Source organism: Nerophis ophidion, linkage group LG07 (genome assembly GCF_033978795.1).
Source record: "Nerophis ophidion isolate RoL-2023_Sa linkage group LG07, RoL_Noph_v1.0, whole genome shotgun sequence".
Lineage (NCBI taxonomy): Eukaryota > Metazoa > Chordata > Actinopteri > Syngnathiformes > Syngnathidae > Nerophis > Nerophis ophidion.
This window is the reverse complement of record NC_084617.1, coordinates 66,848,179-66,860,315: the sequence shown is the minus strand read 5'-3', so window position 1 is coordinate 66,860,315 and position 12,137 is coordinate 66,848,179. Positions and strand designations below refer to the sequence as shown.

General features: G+C 41.4%; 1 protein-coding gene across 20 annotated transcripts in view; it reads left to right on the top strand.

Moving 5' to 3' along the window:
- Positions 1–12,137, top strand: part of rimbp2b (RIMS binding protein 2b) — a 329,543-nt gene that overhangs the window by 11,245 nt on the left and 306,161 nt on the right. The window contains exon 1 of one of the 20 annotated variants that reach the window (XM_061906909.1): positions 6,366–6,564. The exons of the other annotated variants lie outside the window; for them this stretch is intronic. The gene's annotated coding sequence lies outside the window, so the exon portion shown is untranslated. Of the gene's footprint in view, positions 1–6,365; positions 6,565–12,137 lie in introns of those variants that run through there. 20 annotated transcript variants of the gene reach the window in all.

The following is a 12,137-nucleotide window of genomic DNA, read 5'->3' as shown; positions in this document are numbered from 1 at the left end:
ATGACCAATTGTGATTAAGCAAAATGAAAGACATCCGGTTGCTCATGAGTTAGGGCAGCAGTGGATAAGAAGATCTGAAGGGTGTATTCTCAAGATTGTGTGAGATTGCCGAGAATACCACTGATAATGACCAATTGTGATTAAACAAATTGAAAGACATCCGGTTGCTCATGAGTTAGGGCAGCAGCGGATAAGAAGAACTGAAGGGTGTATTCTCAAGATTGTGTGAGACTGCTGAGAATAACACTGATGTTGACCAACTGTGATTAAGCAAAATAAAAAACATCCGGTTGCTTATGAGTTAGGGCAGCAGCGTATAAGAAGATCTGAAGGGTGTATTCTCAAGATTGTGTGAGATTGCCGAGAATACCACTGATAATGACCAATTGTGATTAAACAAATTGAAAGACATCTGGTTGCTCATGAGTTAGGGCAGCAGCGGATAAGAAGAACTGAAGGGTGTATTCACAAGATTGTGTGAGCATGCCGAGAATACCACTGATAATGACCAATTGTGATTAAGCAAAATGAAAGACATCCGGTTGCTCATGAGTTAGGGCAGCAGCGGATAAGAAGAACTGAAGGGTGTATTCTCAAGATTGTGAGAGACTGCTGAGAAAAACACTTAAAATAACCAATTGTGATTAAGCAAAATGAAAGGCATCCGGTTGCTCATGAGTTAGGGCAGCAGCGGATAAGAAGAACTGAAGGGTGTATTCTCAGGATTGTGTGAGACTGCTGAGAATACCACTGATAATGACCAATTGTGATTAAGCACAATGAAAGACATCCGGTTGCTCATGAGTTAGGGCAGCAACGTATAAGAAAATCTGGAGGGTGTATTCTCAAGATTGTGTCAGACTGCCGAGAATACCACTGATAAAGACCAATTCTGATTAAGCAAAATGAAATACATCTGGTTGCTCATGAGTTAGGGCAGCAGCGTAAAGGAGGATTGAAGGATGTATACTCAAGATTGTGAGAGACTGCCGAGAATACCACTGATAATGACCAATTGTGATTAAGCAAAATTAAATACATCCGGTTGCTCATGAGTTAGGGCTGCAGTGGCTAAGAAGAACTGAAGGGTGTATTCTCAAGATTGTGTGAGACTGCCGAGAATACCACTGATAAAGACCAATTGTGATTAAGCAAAATGAAAGACATCCGGTTGCTCATGAGTTAGGGCAGCAGCGGATAAGAAGAACTGAAGGGTGTATTCTCAAGATTGTGTGAGATTGCCAAGAATACCAATGATAATGACCAATTGTGATTAAACAAATTGAAAGACATCCGGTTGCTCATGAGTTAGGGCAGCAGCGGATAAGAAGAACTGAAGGGTGTATTCACAAGATTGTGTGAGCATGCCGAGAATACCACTGATAATGACCAATTGTGATTAATCAAAATGAAATACATCCGGTTGCTCATGAGTTAGGGCTGCAGTGGCTAAGAAGAACTGAAGGGTGTATTCTCAAGATTGTGTGAGACTGCCAAGAATACCACTGATAATGACCAATTGTGATTAAGCAAAATGAAAGACATCCGGTTGTTCATGAGTTAGGGCAGCAGCGTAAAGGAGGATTGAAGGATGTATACTCAAGATTGTGAGAGACTGCCGAGAATACCACGGATAATGACCAATTGTGATTAAGCAAAATGAAATACATCCGGTTGCTCATGAGTTAGGGCTGCAGTGGCTAAGAAGAACTGAAGGGTGTATTCTCAAGATTGTGTGAGACTGCCGAGAATACCACTGATAATGACCAATTGTGATTAAGCAAAATGAAAGACATCCGGTTGCTCATGAGTTAGGGCAGCAGTGGATAAGAAGAACTGAAGGGTGTATTCTCAAGATTGTGTGAAATTGCCGAGAATACCACTGATAATGACCAATTGTGATTAAACAAATTGAAAGACATCCGGTTGCTCATGAGTTAGGGCAGCAGCGGATAAGAAGAACTGAAGGGTGTATTCTCAAGATTGTGTGAGACTGCTGAGAATAACACTGATGTTGACCAACTGTGATTAAGCAAAATAAAAAACATCCGGTTGCTTATGAGTTAGGGCAGCAGCGTATAAGAAGATCTGAAGGGTGTATTCACAAGATTGTGTGAGCATGCCGAGAATACCACTGATAATGACCAATTGTGATTAAGCAAAATGAAAGACATCCGGTTGCTCATGAGTTAGGGCAGCAGCGGATAAGAAGAACTGAAGGGTGTATTCACAAGATTGTGTGAGCATGCGAGAATACCACTGATAATGACCAATTGTGATTAAGCAAAATGAAAGACATCCGGTTGCTCATGAGTTAGGGCAGCAGCGGATAAGAAGAACTGAAGGGTGTATTCTCAAGATTGTGAGAGACTGCTGAGAATACCACTGATAATGACCAATTGTGATTAAACAAATTGAAAGACATCTGGTTGCTCATGAGTTAGGGCAGCAGCGGATAAGAAGAACTGAAGGGTGTATTCACAAGATTGTGTGAGCATGCCGAGAATACCACTGATAATGACCAATTGTGATTAAGCAAAATGAAAGACATCCGGTTGCTCATGAGTTAGGGCAGCAGCGGATAAGAAGAACTGAAGGGTGTATTCTCAAGATTGTGAGAGACTGCTGAGAAAAACACTTAAAATAACCAATTGTGATTAAGCAAAATGAAAGACATCCGGTTGCTCATGAGTTAGGGCAGCAGCGGATAAGAAGAACTGAAGGGTGTATTCTCAAGATTGTGAGAGACTGCTGAGAAAAACACTTAAAATAACCAATTGTGATTAAGCAAAATGAAAGACATCCGGTTGTTCATGAGTTAGGGCAGCAGCGTAAAGGAGGATTGAAGGATGTATACTCAAGATTGTGGGAGACTGCCGAGAATACCACGGATAATGACCAATTGTGATTAAGCAAAATGAAATACATCCGGTTGCTCATGAGTTAGGGCAGCAGTGGATAAGAAGAACTGAAGGGTGTATTCTCAAGATTGTGTGAGATTGCCGAGAATACCACTGATAATGACCAATTGTGATTAAACAAATTGAAAGACATCCGGTTGCTCATGAGTTAGGGCAGCAGCGGATAAGAAGAACTGAAGGGTGTATTCTCAAGATTGTGTGAGATTGCCAAGAATACCACTGATAATGACCAATTGTGATTAAACAAATTGAAAGACATCCGGTTGCTCATGAGTTAGGGCAGCAGCGGATAAGAAGAACTGAAGGGTGTATTCACAAGATTGTGTGAGCATGCTGAGAATACCACTGATAATGACCAATTGTGATTAAGCAAAATGAAAGACATCCGGTTGCTCATGAGTTAGGGCAGCAGCGTAAAGGAGGATTGAAGGATGTATACTCAAGATTGTGAGAGACTGCCGAGAATACCACGGATAATGACCAATTGTGATTAAGCAAAATGAAATACATCCGGTTGCTCATGAGTTAGGGCTGCAGTGGCTAAGAAGAACTGAAGGGTGTATTCTCAAGATTGTGTGAGACTGCCGAGAATAACACTGATGTTGACCAACTGTGATTAAGCAAAATAAAAAACATCCGGTTGCTTATGAGTTAGGGCAGCAGCGTATAGGAAGATCTGAAGGGTGTATTCTCAAGATTGTGTGAGATTGCCGAGAATACCACTGATAATGACCAATTGTGATTAAACAAATTGAAAGACATCTGGTTGCTCATGAGTTAGGGCAGCAGCGGATAAGAAGAACTGAAGGGTGTATTCACAAGATTGTGTGAGCATGCCGAGAATACCACTGATAATGACCAATTGTGATTAAGCAAAATGAAAGACATCCGGTTGCTCATGAGTTAGGGCAGCAGCAGATAAGAAGAACTGAAGGGTGTATTCTCAAGATTGTGAGAGACTACTGAGAAAAACACTTAAAATAACCAATTGTGATTAAGCAAAATGAAAGACATCCAGTTGCTCATGAGTTAGGGCAGCAGCGGATAAGAAGAACTGAAGGGTGTATTCTCAAGATTGTGAGAGACTGCTGAGAAAAACACTTAAAATAACCAATTGTGATTAAACAAAATGAAAGACATCCGGTTGCTCATGAGTTAGGGCAGCAGCGGATAAGAAGAACTGAAGGGTGTATTCTCAGGATTGTGTGAGACTGCTGAGAATACCACTGATAATCACCAACTGTGATTAAGCAAAATGAAAGACATCCGGTTGCTTATGAGTTAGGGCAGCAGCGTATAAGAAGATCTGAAGGGTGTATTCTCAAGATTGTGTCAGACTGCCGAGAATACCACTGATAATGACCAATTCTGATTAAGCAAAATGAAAGACATCTGGTTGCTCATGAGTTAGGGCAGCAGCGTAAAGGAGGATTGAAGGATGTATACTCAAGACTGTGAGAGACTGCCGAGAATACCACGGATAATGACCAATTTTGATTAAGCAAAATGAAATACATCCGGTTGCTCATGAGTTAGGGCTGCAGAGGCTAAGAAGAACTGAAGGGTGTATTCTCAAGATTGTGTGAGACTGCCGAGAATACCACTGATAATGACCAATTGTGATGAAGCAAAATGAAAGACATCCGGTTGCTCATGAGTTAGGGCAGTAGCGGATAAGAAGATCTGAAGGGTGTATTCTCAAGATTGTGTGAGACTGCCGAGAATACCACTGATAAAGACCAATTCTGATTAAGCAAAATGAAAGACATCTGGTTGCTCATGAGTTAGGGCAGCAGCGTAAAGGAGGATTGAAGGATGTATACGCAAGACTGTGAGAGACTGCCGAGAATACCACGGATAATGACCAATTGTGATTAAACAAAATGAAAGACTTCTGGTTGCTCATGAGTTAGGGCAGCAGTGGCTAGGAAGAACTGAAGGGTGTATTCTCAAGATTGTGTGAGATTGCCGAGAATACCACTGATAATGACCAATTGTGATTAAACAAATTGAAAGACATCTGGTTGCTCATGAGTTAGGGCAGCAGCGGATAAGAAGAACTGAAGGGTGTATTCACAAGATTGTGTGAGCATGCCGAGAATACCACTGATAATGACCAATTGTGATTAAGCAAAATGAAAGACATCCGGTTGCTCATGAGTTAGGGCAGCAGCAGATAAGAAGAACTGAAGGGTGTATTCTCAAGATTGTGAGAGACTACTGAGAAAAACACTTAAAATAACCAATTGTGATTAAGCAAAATGAAAGACATCCAGTTGCTCATGAGTTAGGGCAGCAGCGGATAAGAAGAACTGAAGGGTGTATTCTCAAGATTGTGAGAGACTGCTGAGAAAAACACTTAAAATAACCAATTGTGATTAAACAAAATGAAAGACATCCGGTTGCTCATGAGTTAGGGCAGCAGCGGATAAGAAGAACTGAAGGGTGTATTCTCAGGATTGTGTGAGACTGCTGAGAATACCACTGATAATCACCAACTGTGATTAAGCAAAATGAAAGACATCCGGTTGCTTATGAGTTAGGGCAGCAGCGTATAAGAAGATCTGAAGGGTGTATTCTCAAGATTGTGTCAGACTGCCGAGAATACCACTGATAATGACCAATTCTGATTAAGCAAAATGAAAGACATCTGGTTGCTCATGAGTTAGGGCAGCAGCGTAAAGGAGGATTGAAGGATGTATACTCAAGACTGTGAGAGACTGCCGAGAATACCACGGATAATGACCAATTTTGATTAAGCAAAATGAAATACATCCGGTTGCTCATGAGTTAGGGCTGCAGAGGCTAAGAAGAACTGAAGGGTGTATTCTCAAGATTGTGTGAGACTGCCGAGAATACCACTGATAATGACCAATTGTGATGAAGCAAAATGAAAGACATCCGGTTGCTCATGAGTTAGGGCAGTAGCGGATAAGAAGATCTGAAGGGTGTATTCTCAAGATTGTGTGAGACTGCCGAGAATACCACTGATAAAGACCAATTCTGATTAAGCAAAATGAAAGACATCTGGTTGCTCATGAGTTAGGGCAGCAGCGTAAAGGAGGATTGAAGGATGTATACGCAAGACTGTGAGAGACTGCCGAGAATACCACGGATAATGACCAATTGTGATTAAACAAAATGAAAGACTTCTGGTTGCTCATGAGTTAGGGCAGCAGTGGCTAGGAAGAACTGAAGGGTGTATTCTCAAGATTGTGTGAGACTGTTGTGAATACCACTGATAATGACCAACTGATTAAGCAAAATGAAAGACATCCGGATGATAGAGTGCTGCACTGCCTCTGCACCCCTGCGTGCTTGAGTCTGTGTGACTAAATATGTGTGAGACGGAGAAAGTAATGGAGAGAGAGAGAGAGAGAGAGCGAGAAAGGGGGCGTGTTGATGTGTGTGCTCTGCTGCACAGCCATGCTAGTGTGAGCTGAGTGATGCTTCCTGGCTGACTCCGCTTCTCTCCTCCTCTCCCCTGCACCGGCCCGGCCGTGCTTCTTTACCGCCGTGCACCGATGAACCATTTTATGCTACCGAGCTACCGCACGCCGCGTCCTGCCGCTCGCTTCTCTGCCCTTGGACCCCGGTGGGAAACACCTGCCACGGCACTGGTCCTTTAAGTGATGCTGCAAAGGTACGGCAACCGTCTACTGTCTGCCTGTCAAGCGGTGTTTTTTTTTCTTCTCATAATCAGGGGGGGCTATGTTTTCCTTGCTCTGCTGCAGAATCTCCGAGCTGATCCTGGGGGGTGGGGGGTGTGTGTGGGGGGGGGGGGGGGATAAAGATGCTCTGACTCTCAGAGCTCTCAAATGATTGATATCTCTCCTCTGTGCCTATAGCAGAGTAAAACAACGTGCCTTAAAACCGATGTCAGTCTGTTTGTTTGTTTTTTCTACATCATGGACGTTGGCTGAAGAAGAGCCAGAGGACGTTGAATATCATTTGCACGCGGCGGGGATTCAGTTCCTGCTTGTTTGTGTTGCCTTCCTCCTCGTTTAATTGACGATGCATCGGGTTTGAATTCATGCCGTGGCGAATGTTATTTGTCTGGGATTTATATAACATTTGGGGGTTAACGTCAGCTCCGGTTGAAACCGCCTTGCCTGCCAAGAGCCACTCTCTCTAAAGTCTAAAGAGAAGTTGCATTAATGAATTGGATGTATAAATTCTGACTGGCGGCATCAAGTTGCATATACCGGTTGCTTAGGATTCAAGCCAGAGGTACTCTTGTTTGCGAGTGACAAAAAGGGTGTCCTTGAGTGCTTTGTCATTTCTTTCTGTCAGTTTAGAGATAAATTCTTGGCGTTATGTCGTTAGCTTTTTGCACGGTCAGCAGTTTGCCTTGAGATATAAAACCACAGGTGACAGCCGGCGAAGGAGCTGAGGAGGGGGGAAACAAAACACCATGTTGTCGTTTGTGTGCATTGCCACGCAGCTCTGCTATCGAGCATTAGCGTTTAAAGAGAATTCCAGAATTTGTTGGTTATCAATCTGGACCCACACCTTGAATGTTAGCATGCACGCTGGTGACACGCTCCCATTCATACCGTGGCTCCTCCTGCCCACCTTGACAAGCGTGCAAGCTCATTCATCATCTCGGAGGTTATCCCTGAGCTGCCAGCAAGTGGCTTTTATATTCACCGCGCAAAAGGGGGCAGACGTTCATATTTTCATATATTAGCACGAGCAGTAAAGGAGGAACATTACATGACAGTGACATGAGTCAAATCCACAAGGCTTGTTAGAGGATTTTTTTTTATGACATTATTGTTTATTTTGTTGTTCTATTTGTGCCAAAAGAGGGTCGTTTTACAACCCCCGTTTCCATATGATTTGGGAAATTGTGTTAGATGTAAATATAAACGGAATAAAATGATTGGCAAATCCTTTTCAACCCATATTCAATTGAATGCACTACAAAGATAACATTTTTGATGTTCAAACTCGTAAACTTTTTTTTTTTTGGCAAATAATAATTAACTTAGAATTTCATGGCTGCAACACGTGCCAAAGTAGTTGGGAAAGGGCATGTTCACCACTGTGTTACATCACCTTTTCTTTTAACATCACTCAATAAACGTTTGGGAAGTGAGGAAACTAATTGTTGAAGCTTTGAAAGTGGAATTCTTTACCATTCTTACTTGATGTACAGCTTAAGTTGTCTTGTTGTCATATTTAACGCTTCGTAATGCGCCACACATTTTCAATGGGGGACAGGTCTGGACTGCAGGTGCGCCAGGAAAGTACTACGAAGTCACGCTGTTGTAACACGTGGCTTAGCATTGTTTTGCTGAAATAAGCAAGGTCGTCCATGATAACCTTGCTTGGATGACAACAAATGCTGCTCCAAAACCTGTATGTACCTTTCAGCATTAATGGTGCCTTCACAGATGTGTAAGTTACCCATGCCTTGGGCACTAATACACTCACATACCATCACAGATGCTGGCTTTTGAACTTTGTGCCTATAACAATCCGAACGGTTATTTTCCTCTTTGTTCCGGAGGACACCACGTCCACAGTTTCCAAATATATTTTGAAATGTGGACTCGTCAGACCACAGAATACTTTTCCACTTTGCATCAGTCCGTCTTAAATGAGCTCGGGCCCAGCCAAGCCGGTGGCGTTCCTGGGTGTTGTTGATAAATGGCTTTCGCTTTGCAAAGTAAATAAATGATAAATGAGTTGTACTTGTATAGCGCTTTTCTACCTTCAAGGTACTCAAAGCGCTTTGACACTACTTCCACATTTACCCATTCACACACACATTCACACACTGATGGAGGGAGCTGCCATGCAAGGCGCCAACCAGCACCCATCAGGAGCAAGGGTGAAGTGTCTTGCTCAGGACACAACGGACGTGACAAGGTTGGTACTAGGTGGGGATTGAACCAGGGACGCTCGGGTTGCGCACGGCCACTCTCCCCACTGCGCCACACCGTCCCTAAGTAGAGTTTTAACTAGCACTTACAGATGTATCGACCAACTGTAGTCACTGAGAGTGGTTTATGAAGTGTTCCTGAACCCATGTGGTGATATCCTTTACACGCTGATGTTGGTTTAATACAGTACCGCCTGAGGGATCAAAGGTCCGTAATATCATCGCTTACGTGCAGTGATTTCTCTGAACCTTTTGATGATTTTACGGACCGTAGATGGTAAAATCCCTAAATTCCTTGCAATAGCTCGTTGAGAAATGTTGTTCTAAAACTGTTCGACAATTGGTGCACGGAGAATAGAACAACATGGGTTATCGGTCATGTCTTCTGATCATGTTTTAGTTACGTTCTGTCTTGCTTAAGACTCCATTGTTTCCTGTTTTTGCACTTCCTTGTTTGTTTTGTTTCCATGACTATCCATTAGTAGTTTTGCACTCGCACACCCGTCACTAATCATGTCACGATTATTTAAGCTTCCAGTTGCCGGGCTGTCTGTCTGGCGACATCACTCTGCTTCATGTCATGTTTACAGTTTCATGCTTAGTTCACACTGCTTGTTTCATAGTCCATGCTGCCCTGTTCACGTCATCGCAAGTAAGTTTTGTTTATTAATGCCACGGTTAGTATATTTTGTTTTTTGTCCATAGTTCTGCCTTTGTGCTCGTTTTTGTTTTTATAGCCAAGTTTTGCGTTTCCGCCCTTGTGCGCGCCTTTTGTTTATTCCTTTTATTAGTGTTAAAATAAAATGTCATGTTTACGGTTTCTTGCTTAGTTCACGCTGCTTGTCTCATAGTCCATGCTGCCCTGTTCACGTCATCACAAGTAAATTTTGTTTATTAATGCCACGGTTAGTGTATTTTGTTTTTTTTGTCCATAGTTCTGCCTTTGTGCTGTTTTTTGTTTTTATAGCCAAGTTTTGTACTTCCGCCCTTGTGCGCGCCTTTTTTTAATTCCTTTTATTAGTGTTAAAAAAAATGTCATGTTTACGGTTTCATGCTTAGTTCACGCTGCTTGTTTCAAAGTCCATGCTGCCCTGTTCACGTCATCGCAAGTAAGTTTTGTTTATTAATGCCACGGTTAGTATATTTTGTTTTTTGTCCATAGTTCTGCCTTTGTGCTCGTTTTTGTTTTTATAGCCAAGTTTTGCGTTTCCGCCCTTGTGCGCGCCTTTTGTTTATTCCTTTTCTTAGTGTTAAAATAAAATGTCATGTTTACGGTTTCTTGCTTAGTTCACGCTGCTTGTCTCATAGTCCATGCTGCCCTGTTCACGTCATCACAAGTAAATTTTGTTTATTAATGCCACGGTTAGTGTATTTTGTTTTTTGTCCATAGTTCTGCCTTTGTGCTGTTTTTTGTTTTTATAGCCAAGTTTTGTACTTCCGCCCTTGTGCGCGCCTTTTTTTTATTCCTTTTATTAGTGTTAAAAAAAATGTCATGTTTACGGTTTTATGCTTAGTTCACGCTGCTTGTTTCAAAGTCCATGCTGCCCTGTTCACGTCATCGCAAGTAAGTTTTGTTTATTAATGCCACAGTTAGTGTATTTTGTTTTTTGTCCATAGTTCTGCTTTTGTGCTGTTTTTTGTTTTTATAGCCAAGTTTTGTACTTCCGCCCTTGTGCGCGCCTTTTGTTTATTCCTTTTATTAGTGTTCAAATAAAATGTCATGTTTACGGTTTCATGCTTAGTTCACGCTGCTTGTCTCATAGTCCATGCCGCCCTGTTCACGTCATCGCAAGTAAGTTTTGTTTATTAATGCCACGGTTAGTGTCTTTTGTTTTTTGTTCATAGTTCTGGCCTTTGTGCTCATTTTTGTTTTCATAGCCAAGTTTTGTACTTCCGCCCTTGTGCGCGCCTTTTTTTCTTCCTTTTATTAGTGTTAAAAAAATGTCATGTTTACGGTTTCATGCTTAGTTCACGCTGCTTGTTTCATAGTCCATGCTGCCCTGTTCACGTCATCGCAAGTAAGTTTTGTTTATTAATACCACGGTTGGTGTATTTTGTTTTTTGTCCATAGTTCTGCCTTTGTGCTGGTTTTTGTTTTTATAGCCAAGTTTTGTACTTCCGCCCTTGTGCGCGCCTTTTGTTTATTCCTTTTACTAGTGTTAAAAAAAAATGTCATGTTTACGGTTTCATGCTTAGTTAATGCTGCTTGTTTCATAGTCCATGCTGCCCTGTTCACGTCATCGCAAGTAAGTTTTGTTTATTAATGCCACAGTTAGTGTATTTTGTTTTTTGTCCATAGTTCTGCTTTTGTGCTGTTTTTTGTTTTTATAGCCAAGTTTTGTACTTCCGCCCTTGTGCGCTCCTTTTGTTTATTCCTTTTATTCGTGTTAAAATAAAATGTCATGTTTACAGTTTCATGCTTAGTTCACGCTGCTTATCTCATAGTCCATGCTGCCCTGTTCACGTCATCGCAAGTAAGTTTTGTTTATTAATGCCACAGTTAGTGTATTTTGTTTTTTGTCCATAGTTCTGCTTTTGTGCTGTTTTTTGTTTTTATAGCCAAGTTTTGTACTTCCGCCCTTGTGCGCTCCTTTTGTTTATTCCTTTTATTCGTGTTAAAATAAAATGTCATGTTTACAGTTTCATGCTTAGTTCACGCTGCTTGTCTCATAGTCCATGCTGCCCTGTTCACGTCATCGCAAGTAAGTTTTGTTTATTAATGCCACAGTTAGTGTCTTTTGTCCATAGTTCTGCGTTTGTGCTCGTTTTTGTTTTTATAGCCAAGTTTTGTACTTCCGCCCTTGTGCGCGCCTTTTGTTTATTCCTTTTATTAGTGTTAAAATAAAGATGTCATCACCTTCACGCCATGTCCGGTCCAAGTTTACTTGCATCTCGGGAAAACAACCACCCCATGGTCCACGTTATGACATTAGCTTGATAAACTAATTTATGAGTTGCAAGTGTTGGGTTGAATTTTATTTAATTTAGTTATTATTATGAAGAGCAATCCATTTTTTGGGTTGTACGGGTACTATTTTAACTCAATTTCAGGGATTTCAAAACTATGAACCATTTTTGGGTTGTTTATCAATGAGTAACGCATTTTTGGGTAGAAGGTGTTTTTTTATAAGGTACTTTTTTATTGAAGGGAATTGTATTTGGAATTAATCTCATTAAAATTATTTACAATCACACATCTTATGTGCATGAAAATATTTGAACATGCTGTATATAACTAGTAATTGTTTAGTTTTTACTCCCTCCGTTTCTGTTTTGAGCACCCCTGGGTTTGTGTTTTAGTTGCCACGACTGCAGATTGTTTTCAC